Source organism: Accipiter gentilis, chromosome 14 (genome assembly GCF_929443795.1).
Source record: "Accipiter gentilis chromosome 14, bAccGen1.1, whole genome shotgun sequence".
Taxonomy (NCBI): Eukaryota; Metazoa; Chordata; class Aves; order Accipitriformes; family Accipitridae; genus Astur; species Astur gentilis.
The window spans coordinates 5,700,463-5,713,345 of NC_064893.1; the positions used below are offsets into that span (position 1 = coordinate 5,700,463).

Genomic DNA, 12,883 nt, shown 5'->3' on the forward strand with positions numbered 1-12,883 from the left:
CGCGGCCTGCGATGCCGGCGGGGCGCGGCAGGGGGAGCTGGCGGGCGGCGGAGAGTTGGGGAGGATGGCGGCGGCGCTGGGCCCGCCTGGGTTTAAACCGGGGAGCTATTTCTTCTCTCCCGGGGGTAGGGGTGGGGGTTTGTGCCTTCGCCCTTTCCGGCGGAGGTGGCCCGTGGCCCGCCACCGTGGCCTCGGCCGCGGGGATGAACTGGGGGAAGCGTGTGAAGAGACGGCTGCGGTTCCCGGCCCGCTGGCGTGCCGAAGAGCGCGGCTGCCTGTAACCCGAATCCCGTCAGCGCCCTGCCGGTACTCCAGAACGCACCTGAACCTGCTGCTTCGGTCTGAGATCCTCTCTCTTGTGTAGTGTCTTTATTTTTGCAGGCCAAGCCCCAAACCAAGGGACACCATAAAAGTTATGCCTTAAAATAAAACTGAAAAACCCAACAGAATTTTTGTAAGCGTCTTTCGAGCAATCCCCGAAGAAAACGCAATGGATCTAATCTGATGATGTGACTCCATACACCGATATGCATACTTAGCTTAATTACAGCTGTCTTTAGCTTATCTTTCTCATTCCAAATTTATCCCTCATCATTGTACCACATAAGCTGATGTCCCTGTCGGAGTTTATTTAAGCGGGCTCTCCTGAGCTGTCACTGAGCTCAGCACTTAGGCTGTAGCATTTGTAAAGTCCGCGAGCGCTGCTGGATTACGGGATCCTGAGCCTTGGCTCTCAGTTTTGATTCGTCTGAAATTAAACGATGAGTGTACTAATAATTTCAGAGTGTGTTCTGCTGCTGTTCTGTAGTGCATTGTACCTGCTTTGATATTTATTGTATGCTCTTCCTGGCTGAGGAGTTGAATCAGGCATTCTTCTCAGGGCTGTTGCCAAGCCAGTTTGTTCTCTTATGCATGTAGCTTCCAGCTTCTATTTACACTTTTTTGGCTTACCGTTGTGATTTAGTAGAATATTGTCTGCTGTTGAATTCTCCCAGATAAAACTGTTTCTTCTCGTGGAGGGCTTCTGGTGGTTGCCAGTCAACTCCTATCATCAGAATGATGATTACATTATTTTGCAGTCCTTGGTTGTTCCTGACAAAATAATGAAGGAGTGAGATGTTGCTAGGTTGTAGCTGAAATTAATTAATATATCTGCTTGCTAGGACTTGCAACACTCGTGGGACCATGGAAGGCGAGAGCAGGGAGAAACATGGCATGGAAAGAAAATCAGCAAAACAAAATGATGTGCAGATATGACCAAAAACCAGACAATGAGAAATACAAGACAAAAAAGGGAGCGGGTGGCCCAGCCTAGTGGGAAATCCTCCTACGCTCCTAAGAAGCCCTGTTAAGAGGCTGTCTTGTGTGCAAAGCTCCAAGTTTTTTTAACCTTTCTTTCTCTCCTCCTGCCTTTCCACTAACATCCCTTCCAGGTGGGAATCGGTTGCCTTTACCTTCAGTGGTGGTCTGACTCCTACCTACATATCTAATTACTCTCTGAAAAATCTATTTAATATGTTTCAGACCTGAAGAAGGATTTTCTGCCAAAAGCTTGTCCACAGTTCCCAGCTATGCCTGTGTTGGCCTAACTAGCTCTGCAGGCCTTCTCCTTGTAATTTTGCAATGATGAACGCTGTACAATACCCATCCAATTTTGGTGACGTTTTATTGGTATTGAAGAGTACTCATTATTTATAGATACTCTCTCTGCTCTTTCCATGTGGAAAGAGAAACAGACTGTGTAAGACATCGATACGCCAGTAGAGCTACATCCACGCTGGGAGCTATTTGCTGCTGCTTCTTCCAAGGCTGGTGTTTCCCCCTGCCTGCTGTCACCACCATGGGGACCCTAGCTTCTCTTGCCATTGCTGGACACTCATCTCACGGCCACAAACAGCTCCTCCAGAGCCCGTGTCTCATTCCACCTCTGGAGGAACCACTCCCCCCACTCCCCCACTCTTGACCAGGTCTGGAGTTCATTTAAATGTTGGGTTTGTTATCTGCCACCTCAAACAAACCTATGGCAGAGTGTGTTCGAGTCTGTATACAGAGATCAAACTGCAAGTAGTTACCTGACTGGTTTAAACTAACCTAACTCCACAGTGTGGTGGAAAGAGGCAGTTGTGCCCTCCTGTTTGGCTGCGTGTTGCCACTCTCACCTGGTTTTGGGAGCTGATCCATCTGGAAAGTAGGGGTTTGTTGTCTTGTTTTGTTTTTTAACAAGGTTAATGATGAGATTGGACAGGTCCCACGTCCTGTAGAACACATGGCTGTACAAATGGGAGCACAATTACTGAATCCAAAGGCTCTGAGGTATAGCTGCCTCTAATCCCTCCCATATGCATTCTTTCATATGTTCTGCTATTCGTTATGGTTTCCTATCATGTGCTAATTGATTCATTACTTTATGCTAAGCATACAGTCACGTGCTAGTCATTAGCAGTCCCATATGTTGAACTCATGATGTATATCTTTAAATGCCATATCTCCCGGTCTGCCAATCCTCCTTTATGCAATACCACACATACGTTGCAGACCTTAATTCATGCTTTGATGGACTTCAAAATTCCTGCTTGTTAGTCTTGTATGTAATTCTTCGCTTACTCTCTGGAGCTTTTCCTTATTGCAGTTTTGTAATGACTGTGCTGATACCGAGGTCTGTGCTTTAGCCTCTAGTAATACAATGTGTTCGAGAGGGGAAGGAGAGAATTTTGAAACATATCTTGTGACACATTTGAAACATCCAGCATGGTAATGTCAGTATAAACCCCATGTTCAGGTGAAGTCATGTTAGACCACGGGAGTTTTACAGGAGTTAAGACTCCATAACTGGCTGAGAAACTGTGACTCTGGAAAAGCAAATGTAGCTGGGAGGAGGCCAAGTGAATTCCTGAAGACTTGCTGGTGAGGAAGTTAACAGGTCAGAAGAAATTAGTAGAGGGAAAAGATGGAAAGAAGGGTCTATCACTCTTACAGTCCCAACCTGCAGAATTTCAGAATAAAGAATTTAAGTAATCTAGAGCTGCATTGAATTTTAAAGTTTTATAGGAAGAAGACAGATGCCTTATGGTATGACTACTACAGGTTGAATTGAACACACTCGGGTGCAAAAAAAACCAGTTACTGATTTCTCCAGAGTTATTTTTACTTTACATCTGCGGTGAATGAGTACAGAATTTGATCCTTTGTACCTGTAGTCCCAATGTGACACAGTTTTAGGTTCCATCGTACTCTCTGAATGCCCAGCATCAGCATGGTATAGAATGATCTGTGGAATTCAGACCATCCTCATTTCATATGGTGTTTATTGGAGGAACTACTGGCCTGGGGGAAAATAGCTGCACCCTCCTGCACGTCTATCTTCCAAGCCCTGAATAAAGCGGCTGAAAGTCCTGTTGTGTGTAGATAAAAACCTTTGTAGGCTAGGAGTAAGATCTGAGTAAAAAGTGGCTCTCTGAGGAATAGCTAGTGCTTAAGCATAGTATGTTGTGGGTCAGGAAGCAATCCCTCTAGGAAGGGAGACAAACGGTCTTGAGTAAGAGCTTGTGTAACACCTGGCCTGGGCTGTCCCAGCAGCTGCTTTCTGTATACTGCCTGCTCGGGCAAAGCCAGGCACAGAATGATTTCTTTCCTGCTCGGCACTGCCGAAACTCCCAGTTTCCTGAGCATGGGCTCAGCCTGTAGCGTAAACCCTACGGATGCGGCCGGGTGGAGGTGAGCGCTTCTGGTGTACCGGTGTCTGCAAGCCATTGCACGGCTGGGCTCTGGGTAGCGCCTGGCTGGGGTGACGGCTGCGTGCGCTTAACCGGGGTGTCGCACAGGTCCCCAGGGAGGTGACAGCCCCTTGCTAGCCATGTGCAGCCTTCTCGGGGTTCTCTAGGCGAAAGCTCCCAGCCTCGCTGCCTGCGCCCGTACCAGCCTTTCTGCTGCTGCAGCTGCTTCTGGCTATAGCCCGCCCCTGTGGTGTCCTTATTGGATTCCTGGCCAAGGGGGTGTTGCTGCAGCGATAGCACCAGGGCGATATGCTGGATCTGCGGTGTTGTATAAGAAGGAGCTGCAGGCAGCGGAGGAGAATTAAACGGGATCACGTTTCTCCTCTGTGAGCTGAAGAGGTTAGTGACTATTACTTAATCCCTGCTAACTGTAATTAGGATTTGCAAGTACCGCTTTCGTCTTCTGACCGCCCCCCCCCCCACCCCCCCACCTCCACCCTTCCCAAGACTGCTTGCCACCAGGGTTTCTCCCTCGGCTGTGAAGGAGTGGGGGAGCCCTGCAAAGTCACGTCGTCCTCGCTGCTCCAGAGACACCCACCACAGGGGAGGGGACAGGCCAGCCCTCGGGGAGGGGGGGGGGGGGGGACACAGAGAAAGAAAAAAGAGAAAAGCCCTTTGTTCGGAAGAACGTCCAGGGTGCCGTGAAAGCAGCGTGTTAGCTTGTAAATGATGTGGAAGTAGCCAGGTAGCATCACTGGGTGGCCAGAGCACTGCATGCCGAGTGTGAGAAGTCACTTAAAACCTTTCCTACAGAGTGTCTTCTGGGCTTGTTTTTAGAAGAGCTGAGCTTCCTCCGAGTCCTGTTAAAATCCATGTTTACTGCAGGTGTTTTGACACCCCATTCTGAAACAGCAGGCTATTAACCTTGCTGTACCTCACTTTACCCATGTGTAAAGCAGAGATGAGAATATTTTCCTGTTGTAAAGGAACACGGTGGGGCCATATTCCAGACAGACTTTGGTGGGAGAAAGGGGGTTCTTACGTTCCCGGATATGGTACAGAATCCGTGTGTAAAACACATTGACACTTTATCAATAATTACTTTATGCTCTAGTCACAGCTACCACCAATCTCTATCTTAAAAAAAAACACAAACATTCATCAAGGCTCAGTCTACACACAGAGAAAAGACGGGCTCAGCCTTTATATAACTCTGCTGGCATTGTGCTGAACTTCTGTGTTGGAGCTTGTTCAAAAAAACCAAGCTGGTGTTAATTAGGGCAACAGTATATTGAACTGATTTTGTGTGAAATAGTTTTTATCAATCTCCTTGCATTGGTTTGCCAAAGTAATTTTCCTGAAATGAGGATAATCGTTCAGCTGTTGGTTCTCTGATTACAAATGTCAACACAGAATGACACTGTACCAAAAATCAATAACATAGTGTTTGAACATCTTTCTGTCTTTTGTGTTGATAAATGGGAAAATAAAGACAAACCTGTTTCAATAATATAAATCCAACTTGAAATTCAATCTTCACAAAACAAAGAGCAATAGGTAAATACTTAAAATTATTTTTAGCAGATAGAAGAAAGCCTTAGTTGAAGTCTTACTAAATACTATTGTTGAAAGCGGTGCATGCAACTTCCATATTCAATAATTGATAGTAAAATATTAATGACTGATATGATTAGTATTGGATCAGGGAAATTCCCTTATACTGAAGGGCTGACGATTTGGGACTTGTCCTGAGTTTACATGCACATGGTCAACAAGTGTTTCTTCTGATACCAACATCACAGTTTCTTTAGATAGTAGTGAATTGAGTTACTGTTTGTGAGCAGCTGGAGTTTAAGTCAGTGCAGTACAGTTTGTGTTATCCTTAAAGGATTAGCAATGCTTATTTTGTATAGCTAAAAAGGAGAATCGATCTTTGTAGTTTTCAACTTCTTATTTTTAGTGTCCTCGTTATTTTCAAAATTGTTGTGCTAACTCGCTGTTTCAACACCCACTCCTTACCCCCCCCCCCCAACTGCCCCCCCCCCCCCCTCCCCCAATAACCCCAAGAGACCACCACATTCAGCTCTGGGAACTTCATTTTAAATGTCAAAGGGCCAAACTTTTTCTTTTTTTTAAAATGAAGAACCTCTGCTATATCCACAGACTTCAGAAACTAAGCTCAGCAGATGAGAACAGGATGAGAAAAAGGCCACTTTGATCTCTGCACTAAAAACAAACCGTCCTTGTCAAAACAAGTGAAGATAAATGGACAAATTAACTGACCAGTTTTTGAATTAAAATGGGAATCACTTCCCATCTTATACTTTGGTGTCAGGACTTCAGTAAGATGCAAGACTGGAATGCACATTGGCATTTTTGGTTTTTAATGATGATTCTGAAATCACCTCAGTTTCATATGCCTTTTAGAGAGGCTATTGCACTGTATGGTTTGCGGACTTGTAGGAAGCTTCAGTGGGTGTTTTCCATTACCACTGGTGTGATCATTGAAGCTCTGTGCTGCCATCCATGGCTAGGTAAGCAGCAGTCAGGCAACAAGAGATAAAAACAAAGCTGCAAAGAAGTGGAGAAGCTAACAGAAAGGGCTTGGATAGGTGTGATAAAGCAGTGTTTGCAGTGGGAGAATAACTCTGCAGAAAAGGAGTTCCTATGTTTGACACAGTGGTGCACCAACATCAACATATGTGGGACCAGGGATAACTTTCAAATCTAATTTTCAGGTAACCGTAGATCTTTCTGAAGCTTACAGGTAGTGCTCAGTGTAGTAAAAGAACTTACATTATGCTTGTACTGCACTTAATAAAGTGAGGTGTCAAAAAGGTTACTTCACCAAGAGGGGAGGGAATAGCGCTTAAGCAAGAAAAATAGTCTGAAAGCCAAGGCACTTAGCAGCTTAATCCTGTAGTAAGAAAAACCCCCCTGAATGTATACATGACCTCTTGTAACTTAGTAGAATAAAGGTTGATGAGAGCCTGGCCCTCTCCTCTGGAGCTAGCCTTGAACCATGGAAAGCGTTCTTGCGCACATTAAGGCCAAATGGTTGGGCTTACATCTTGAACCTTTATAAAATAAGTGCAACTGTAATAAAAATATAAATATATATTTGACCTGTTTCTTTTCTACTAAGCAAAAGGCGCTTTGGCTTTTTGTTTAACTGAACTTAAGCGTTCCCTAGACTAATATTTGCAACCCAGACAGAGCTCTACTGTGCTAATTAGAAAGCATTGCAGAAAACACACCTGACTAGGAAAGATAATGAAATGCATTTGCTAATCTTGTTATTCCAGATGAGTGCAATCCACCACTTTAACAACATGAGTTCAACAGTTAGCATAAAAGAAGTTTCCCCCCCCCCCCCCCCCCCCCCCCCCCCCCCCCCCTCTTTCTTCTCAGTATAGCATTATAAACCACTTAGAAAGACTCTGTTTGGGGCAACTAGTGTTCTTGTTATATTGTAGTAACTATCCTAAATGCTAAATTAAAGGCTGCACTATGCTGGCTAATAAAGCAAGCTGTTCTCATGGCTTAAGTAATGTTACTGTGTTTATTAGCTTTCCCTCTTGGTGAAATGTGTAAGCAGAAAGGGACCTCTATTGTCTTGTCATTACTTTTGTTCTGTGAATGAGAACAGAGAAAAGCTGCAAGAAAGATTATGGAATTATTAAGTAATCTCTAAATAAGAGGAAGAAGTGGTACAGGATGTGAGGGGAAAAGTTGAGACCACAGTCTTTCTAGTTGAAACACCATGGATGTTTTTTAGCTGTGTTAGAAGCTATAAAGCTTTGTGAACCTTTCTGTTGCTACAGAGAACAGCCCTTCGTCAGTGTTTACTGTCTTTTGCAGGCTCTGACAGAGATTAGGAACAGAAAACTGGTTAGTCTGTTACTTGGTGATGAATTTAGAGAGCACAGAGGCTTGCTCATACTTGTCTTTGGAGTGATTTGCTAATTTTTCTCAGGCATAGCACAGTTGCGTGCAGCTAGAAGCGGGATCAGCGTGTTTGTGTAGATCTCTCTGTGCTTAGTCTTGGTGACAGATACAAATGTATGAAGACTGAGATTTTTTTTGTCCCCATTAAATCACATTCATAAAATTTGGATGGAGAAGGCAAATTAACTCCTGGCTTCTGTCTTCTTCTAAAACTATGATTCTCTAGTGGCAAAAATCTGTAAGAAACTTACAGAAAAGGATAAAGATGAATTCTGTACTGGTGACAATTCACTGTTAAGTGATGAGGCTATAAACTGGAGTGGTACGCTTCCAGCGTTGAAGGTGACCATGGGCTTCATCTGCTTTCATTCTCGGTGTCCAGCGTAAGATAGAGTGGGCCTGGTTTTTTTCGTAAGTATGGAGTACTTCAATTGGCAGTCTTGAGTAACCTGCAGTGTCTTAGGTTCATCATCCAGAAGTCAGGATAACAGGTACCAGCAGCTACTGGAAATGTTTGCTCTAGGAAATGTGTTTTTCATTTGGACTTTGTAATCTTCTCAAATGGCAGCAGCTAACCCAAACTTTGATTTTTTTAAAAATTTATTTTACATTTACTTACTTGTGTAGTGAAGTGGAATATCGATCTTTGCATTTAGCCCAGTATTTACAAAGGTAAGGTATACTGTCTGTTTTTATATGGCTGGCATCTATAATAAGACCTTAAGACTAAGGGCTGTTGAATAAATCTTTTAAGAATAAACGGGGCATTTGCCTGTCTGCTTACAGTTTAAAAATAATAGTATTCTGACAGGTGTTTCCAACCCAGTCCTTCATGGATAGGTCCTGGTGACAACCAGCCTGATCTAGTAATATTTGCAATGTAGACACAATGAAAACACAGGAAAAGAACCATAAAAATATCCATATTATATGTTAATATAAACAGTGCTTAAAGTGGCTGGATGGCAGCTGGTCCTCTGTTTTAGGGGAGAGAAGAGCCTCACATCCTTTTTCCTCTTGCCCTCCGAGCAGGGAATGTAGTAATGTAATTCACTGGCTACTCTGAGCCCAGTTTTTCTGTTAAGACTCCACCAGAAAGCATGCTGCTTTCTCAAGAGGGCAGAGATGGAGAGCACAGTCTTTATTCCCTGCTGGCTCGGAAGAAGGCCTAATTTTGCACCAGGGAAATGCACGAGGCACTGTTTTTTTCCAAATGCAAGGTCGGCAGTTCTCTTGCGTTCATGTACTCAGGTTGAGAGAGCACCTTTCAGGAAAAACTGCTGGTCCGCTGCAGCATGCTACCATCCCTGTCAGTTGGCTGGTACCTTCCCAGCATCAAATGACCTGTAATACCAGAAGCAAAATGTTCCTGTTTTTAAAACATGGGAGGGGAAGTTCTCCTATCCTAGGTGCTGCTAAGTTGCCAACTCCTGAGGAAGCATGAAGGTGCTGATAACCCTGGAGATTAAGTTTCTTTTGGTTAAAGGACTACTAAATGAGGCTTCAACTCTTCATCTTTTGCCTTTGGGATCTCATACTGCCATGCTGACAGAGAGCGCCTTTTTCATCAAGAGAATTATCATGAGCAGGGAGAACTGATGCAGTTGCCAAGTCACTCTCTATCTTATTTTGAAAGTCATGACAATCAGGCGAAGTCCCCAGTGACTGGAAAAAGGCAAACATCACACTCATGGCACGGGGGTTAGACTAGATGGTCTTTAAAGGTCCCTTCCAACCCAAACCATTTTGTCATTTTAACAAAAAGAAGTTCAAAGTACATTCTTTTATAGTGTGGTCACTATTATTATTTTTAATTTCCAGCTCCTACATGACCTTATTTTTGCTTATATGCTTATCTGGGATAAACTTTCCTATTCCAGGCTGCAGAACTAAAATCCATGTGGTCAGGAGGAAAAACCATCCAGCCTGAAAGCAAGTGTAGTCAAATGGCTTGTGACCTGTGTCATGGTTTCAGCCCGGCCGGTAACAAAGGACCACGCAGCCGCTCGCTCACTCCTCCGCCCCGCTCCGGTGGGATGGGGAGGAGACGGAGGAGAGAAAAATTAAAAAAAGAAACTGGAACCTCGAGGGTTGAGATAAAGGCAGTTTACTGGGACAAACACAAAAAGATTACAACAACAACAACGGCACTAATGAAAAAGTATACAAAAAGTGATGCACAGTGCAACTGCTCACCACCTGGGACCCGATGCTCCGCCACTTCCCCCACCGAAAACACAGACCACCCCCCGGCCCGCTCCCCATTTATATACTGGGCATGATGTCCCATGGTATGGAATAGCTCCTTGGCTAGTCCAGGTCAGCTGCCCCGGCTATGCCCCCACCTCCCAGGTTCCTGTAAAAATTAACTCTATCCCAGCTGAACCCAGGACAACCTGTAAGTCTGACTCATAAGCTATTGTTTGGCCACACTTTTAGGCTCTTTTTCCAACTCAATTTAATTCTAAACAGAGCCAATGGATCCAAGTGGACTTGGAGGACAGATCATTGCAGACAGGTGTCATGTATGTCTTCTGAGCTTCTGAGGCTCCATTGCTACCTTTATGTACACAAGTCTGACCATGGGAGGGAAGAACAGAGATTTATTGTCCGGTATCCAAGGCAGGCATCTATAAAACAGTGGCAATTTACAGATGCCCATGTGTAGTGTTTGTGCTTATGATATTAATGTAGGATGCCTTGTGTTTTCCATTTCTAATGATAAATAAAGAGATGATTTGTCTGAAGCCCATTCTGTGAAGAGACCACAGTCATGCCTGAGATGTACATGGCTTAAATAATAGAAATTACTCTTATACAGTGAACTTCTTTCCCAGAACCTCAGAATGCTTTGTTGAGTTATGGTAGCAGAGGGTAAGGAGAGAAGAAGGGATTTAGACTGATATTATAAAAAGCTGCAAGGCTGAATAAAGTAATGAGCAGGATTGCTGTTACACTTTAAAATTACTTTTATGTTACCGTTGGTAGCATAGGATGGTGGTGGTGGTTCAGTATAGCCACTCTCTTTGGAACTCAGTGACCTCTTTGACCATTTAAAGGAATGGTGTAGTTAAGGACATGAACTTGAGGTGGGAACAGAGCTCTTCTCTTACAAGAGTAACTGTTAAATCACTTCACTCACAAAATATCACAGAAAAAATGAAGTGGGTATATTCTAGTAAAACCTGGGTAAGAGAGAGAAATGTCTGATTATGTTTCAAACAGAAGTATTCCCTTAGAAATCTGCTTCCATGATCCAGTTCTTTTTCTACATCTTTTACAAGGTCTGTTTCCCTCTTCCAGTAGCCTGAATATTGTCTGCTCCTGAACCTTTGCAGTAGCTTGTTTTAGTTACTGCAAAATTAGGCAGTTGTGCCAATCCTGCCTTTGATGGGATATTATCCATTTGTTCAGCCACAGTTGTTATAACTAAAGAGTGGTCCATATTAAGCACATTCATTTGGCAGAGGAAATAAAAAGAGTGGTATTGGGTTCTTTTATCCTAATTACGTGGCCATGCTGGTTCTGAATAGGTTGTGCATTTAAAATACTCCGCTGAGCAGGCAGTCATCTTCACTAAAACCTTCTAGCTCTACATCTTTCTGTCGTAGTTTAACCCCAGCCGGCAACTAAGCACCACACAGCCGCTTGCTTACTCCCCCCACCCCCCCCTACCCCGAGAAGTGAAAACAAGTAAAACTCATGGGTTGAGGTAAAGACAGTTTAAAAGGACAGAAAGGAAGAAAATAATGATAATGATGATAATAACAACAATAATAAAATAATTAGAATATACAAAACAAGTAATGCACAATGCAATTGCTCACCACCTGCCGATCGACACTCAGCTAGTCCCCAAGCGGCAATTCCCCGCCCGCACTTCCCAGTTCCTAAACTAGATGGGACTTCCCATGGTATGGAATACACCGTTGGCCAGTTTGGGTCAGGTGCCCTGGCTGTGTCCTGTGCCAACTTCTTGTGCCCTTCCAGCTTTCTTGGTGGCTGGGGATGAGAAGCTGAAAAATCCTTGACTTTAGACTAAACACTACTTAGCAACTACTGAAAACATCAGTGTGTTATCAACATTATTGTCATACTAAATCCAAAACATAGCACTGTATCAGCTACTGGAAAGAAATTTAACTGTATCCTAGGCAAAACCAGGATGCTTTCAAGGCAGATTTTGAGGAGTAAAGGTTCTTTTTAAAGCCTATTTACCAATTATAGTTATTTTTACATAGATTTTGGAGAGGGTCATGAGTTTTGTAGCTGCTGCCAGCAGCGTCGCTGGTTCCAAACCAATGAGATTTAACAAAGTATGTAGAACCTACGATGCCCCTAATATGTTAGCACAATCCATCCAGTATCCTTGTCCAGCTAATGACACTGTGTGGACCCAATCATCAAGTCAGTTTATAATTTCTAATGAGTTTTGTATTCATTATACGTCCATGTGCAGGAGTGGCAATATATATTAATCTATCTCTAGGCATGTTTTAAATACATGTAGTTGTTAGAGTGGTTTGAGCTAAGTAGGATCTTCTGCTTTGCTTGCAGTTGGACCCAACTTGATGGCAGTTGTTTAGGTCCTTTTGGAGACTTTTTAGAACAATAAGTCTGGTGATGGTGGATCTGTAAAGAGGCAGACAGTTGTAAATAGGAACCATTTTGTAGGTCATTCTTTCAGTTGTTTGTCAAGCCCGAGCCTGAGCATGTCAGGCTTTAGGTTGGCACACTTGAAGGTTTGGGTTTAGGCATGCTCAGAGCTGTCTGTACAGGCAAATCAAAACTAGTGGTAATTTAGCCATCTTCTTGGCATATAAAACTACATCTCTGCTTGTAGAAATCACAAGGTTTGATGTGGGTAGACCTAGGAATTGGAAGGGAAGACGTGGCGTTTGCTTTTGCATTGTGTCCGGTTATATGCAAAGAGGGCGTTGTTCTTCTTAAAACTTTGCATGGGACCTAATGTGCAGTTGAAGTACTCTGGGAAATATGTTTTTACAGCATTCCTGTATCCTTTTTAATTTTTTTTTTTTAATTAACTTTATTATCAGTATGATTTAAGTAGGATATTAAACACCCCCTCTAGCGGCTGATATTTTTGGTAAAGGTGTTTTTAGTTTCTTGGGACAATTTTAACAAATGAGGAGCATGTCAGGACTACTTGACTGCTAAATCACATTGAGTTGCAGACTAACTTCATAAGAGAGCAGGCTAGT

The 12,883-nt window shown here is 43.5% G+C and overlaps 1 protein-coding gene across 7 annotated transcripts in view; it reads left to right on the plus strand.

Annotated features, from left to right (window-relative positions):
* Nucleotides 1–3,981: 3,981 nt before the first annotated feature.
* BLVRA (biliverdin reductase A) overlaps nt 3,982–12,883 on the plus strand; it is a 41,717-nt gene continuing 32,815 nt past the window's right edge. For all 7 annotated transcript variants that reach the window (XR_007508092.1, XR_007508093.1, XR_007508094.1 and 4 more), the window contains exon 1: nt 3,982–4,112. The gene's annotated coding sequence lies outside the window, so the exon portion shown is untranslated. The remainder of the gene's footprint in view (nt 4,113–12,883) is intronic.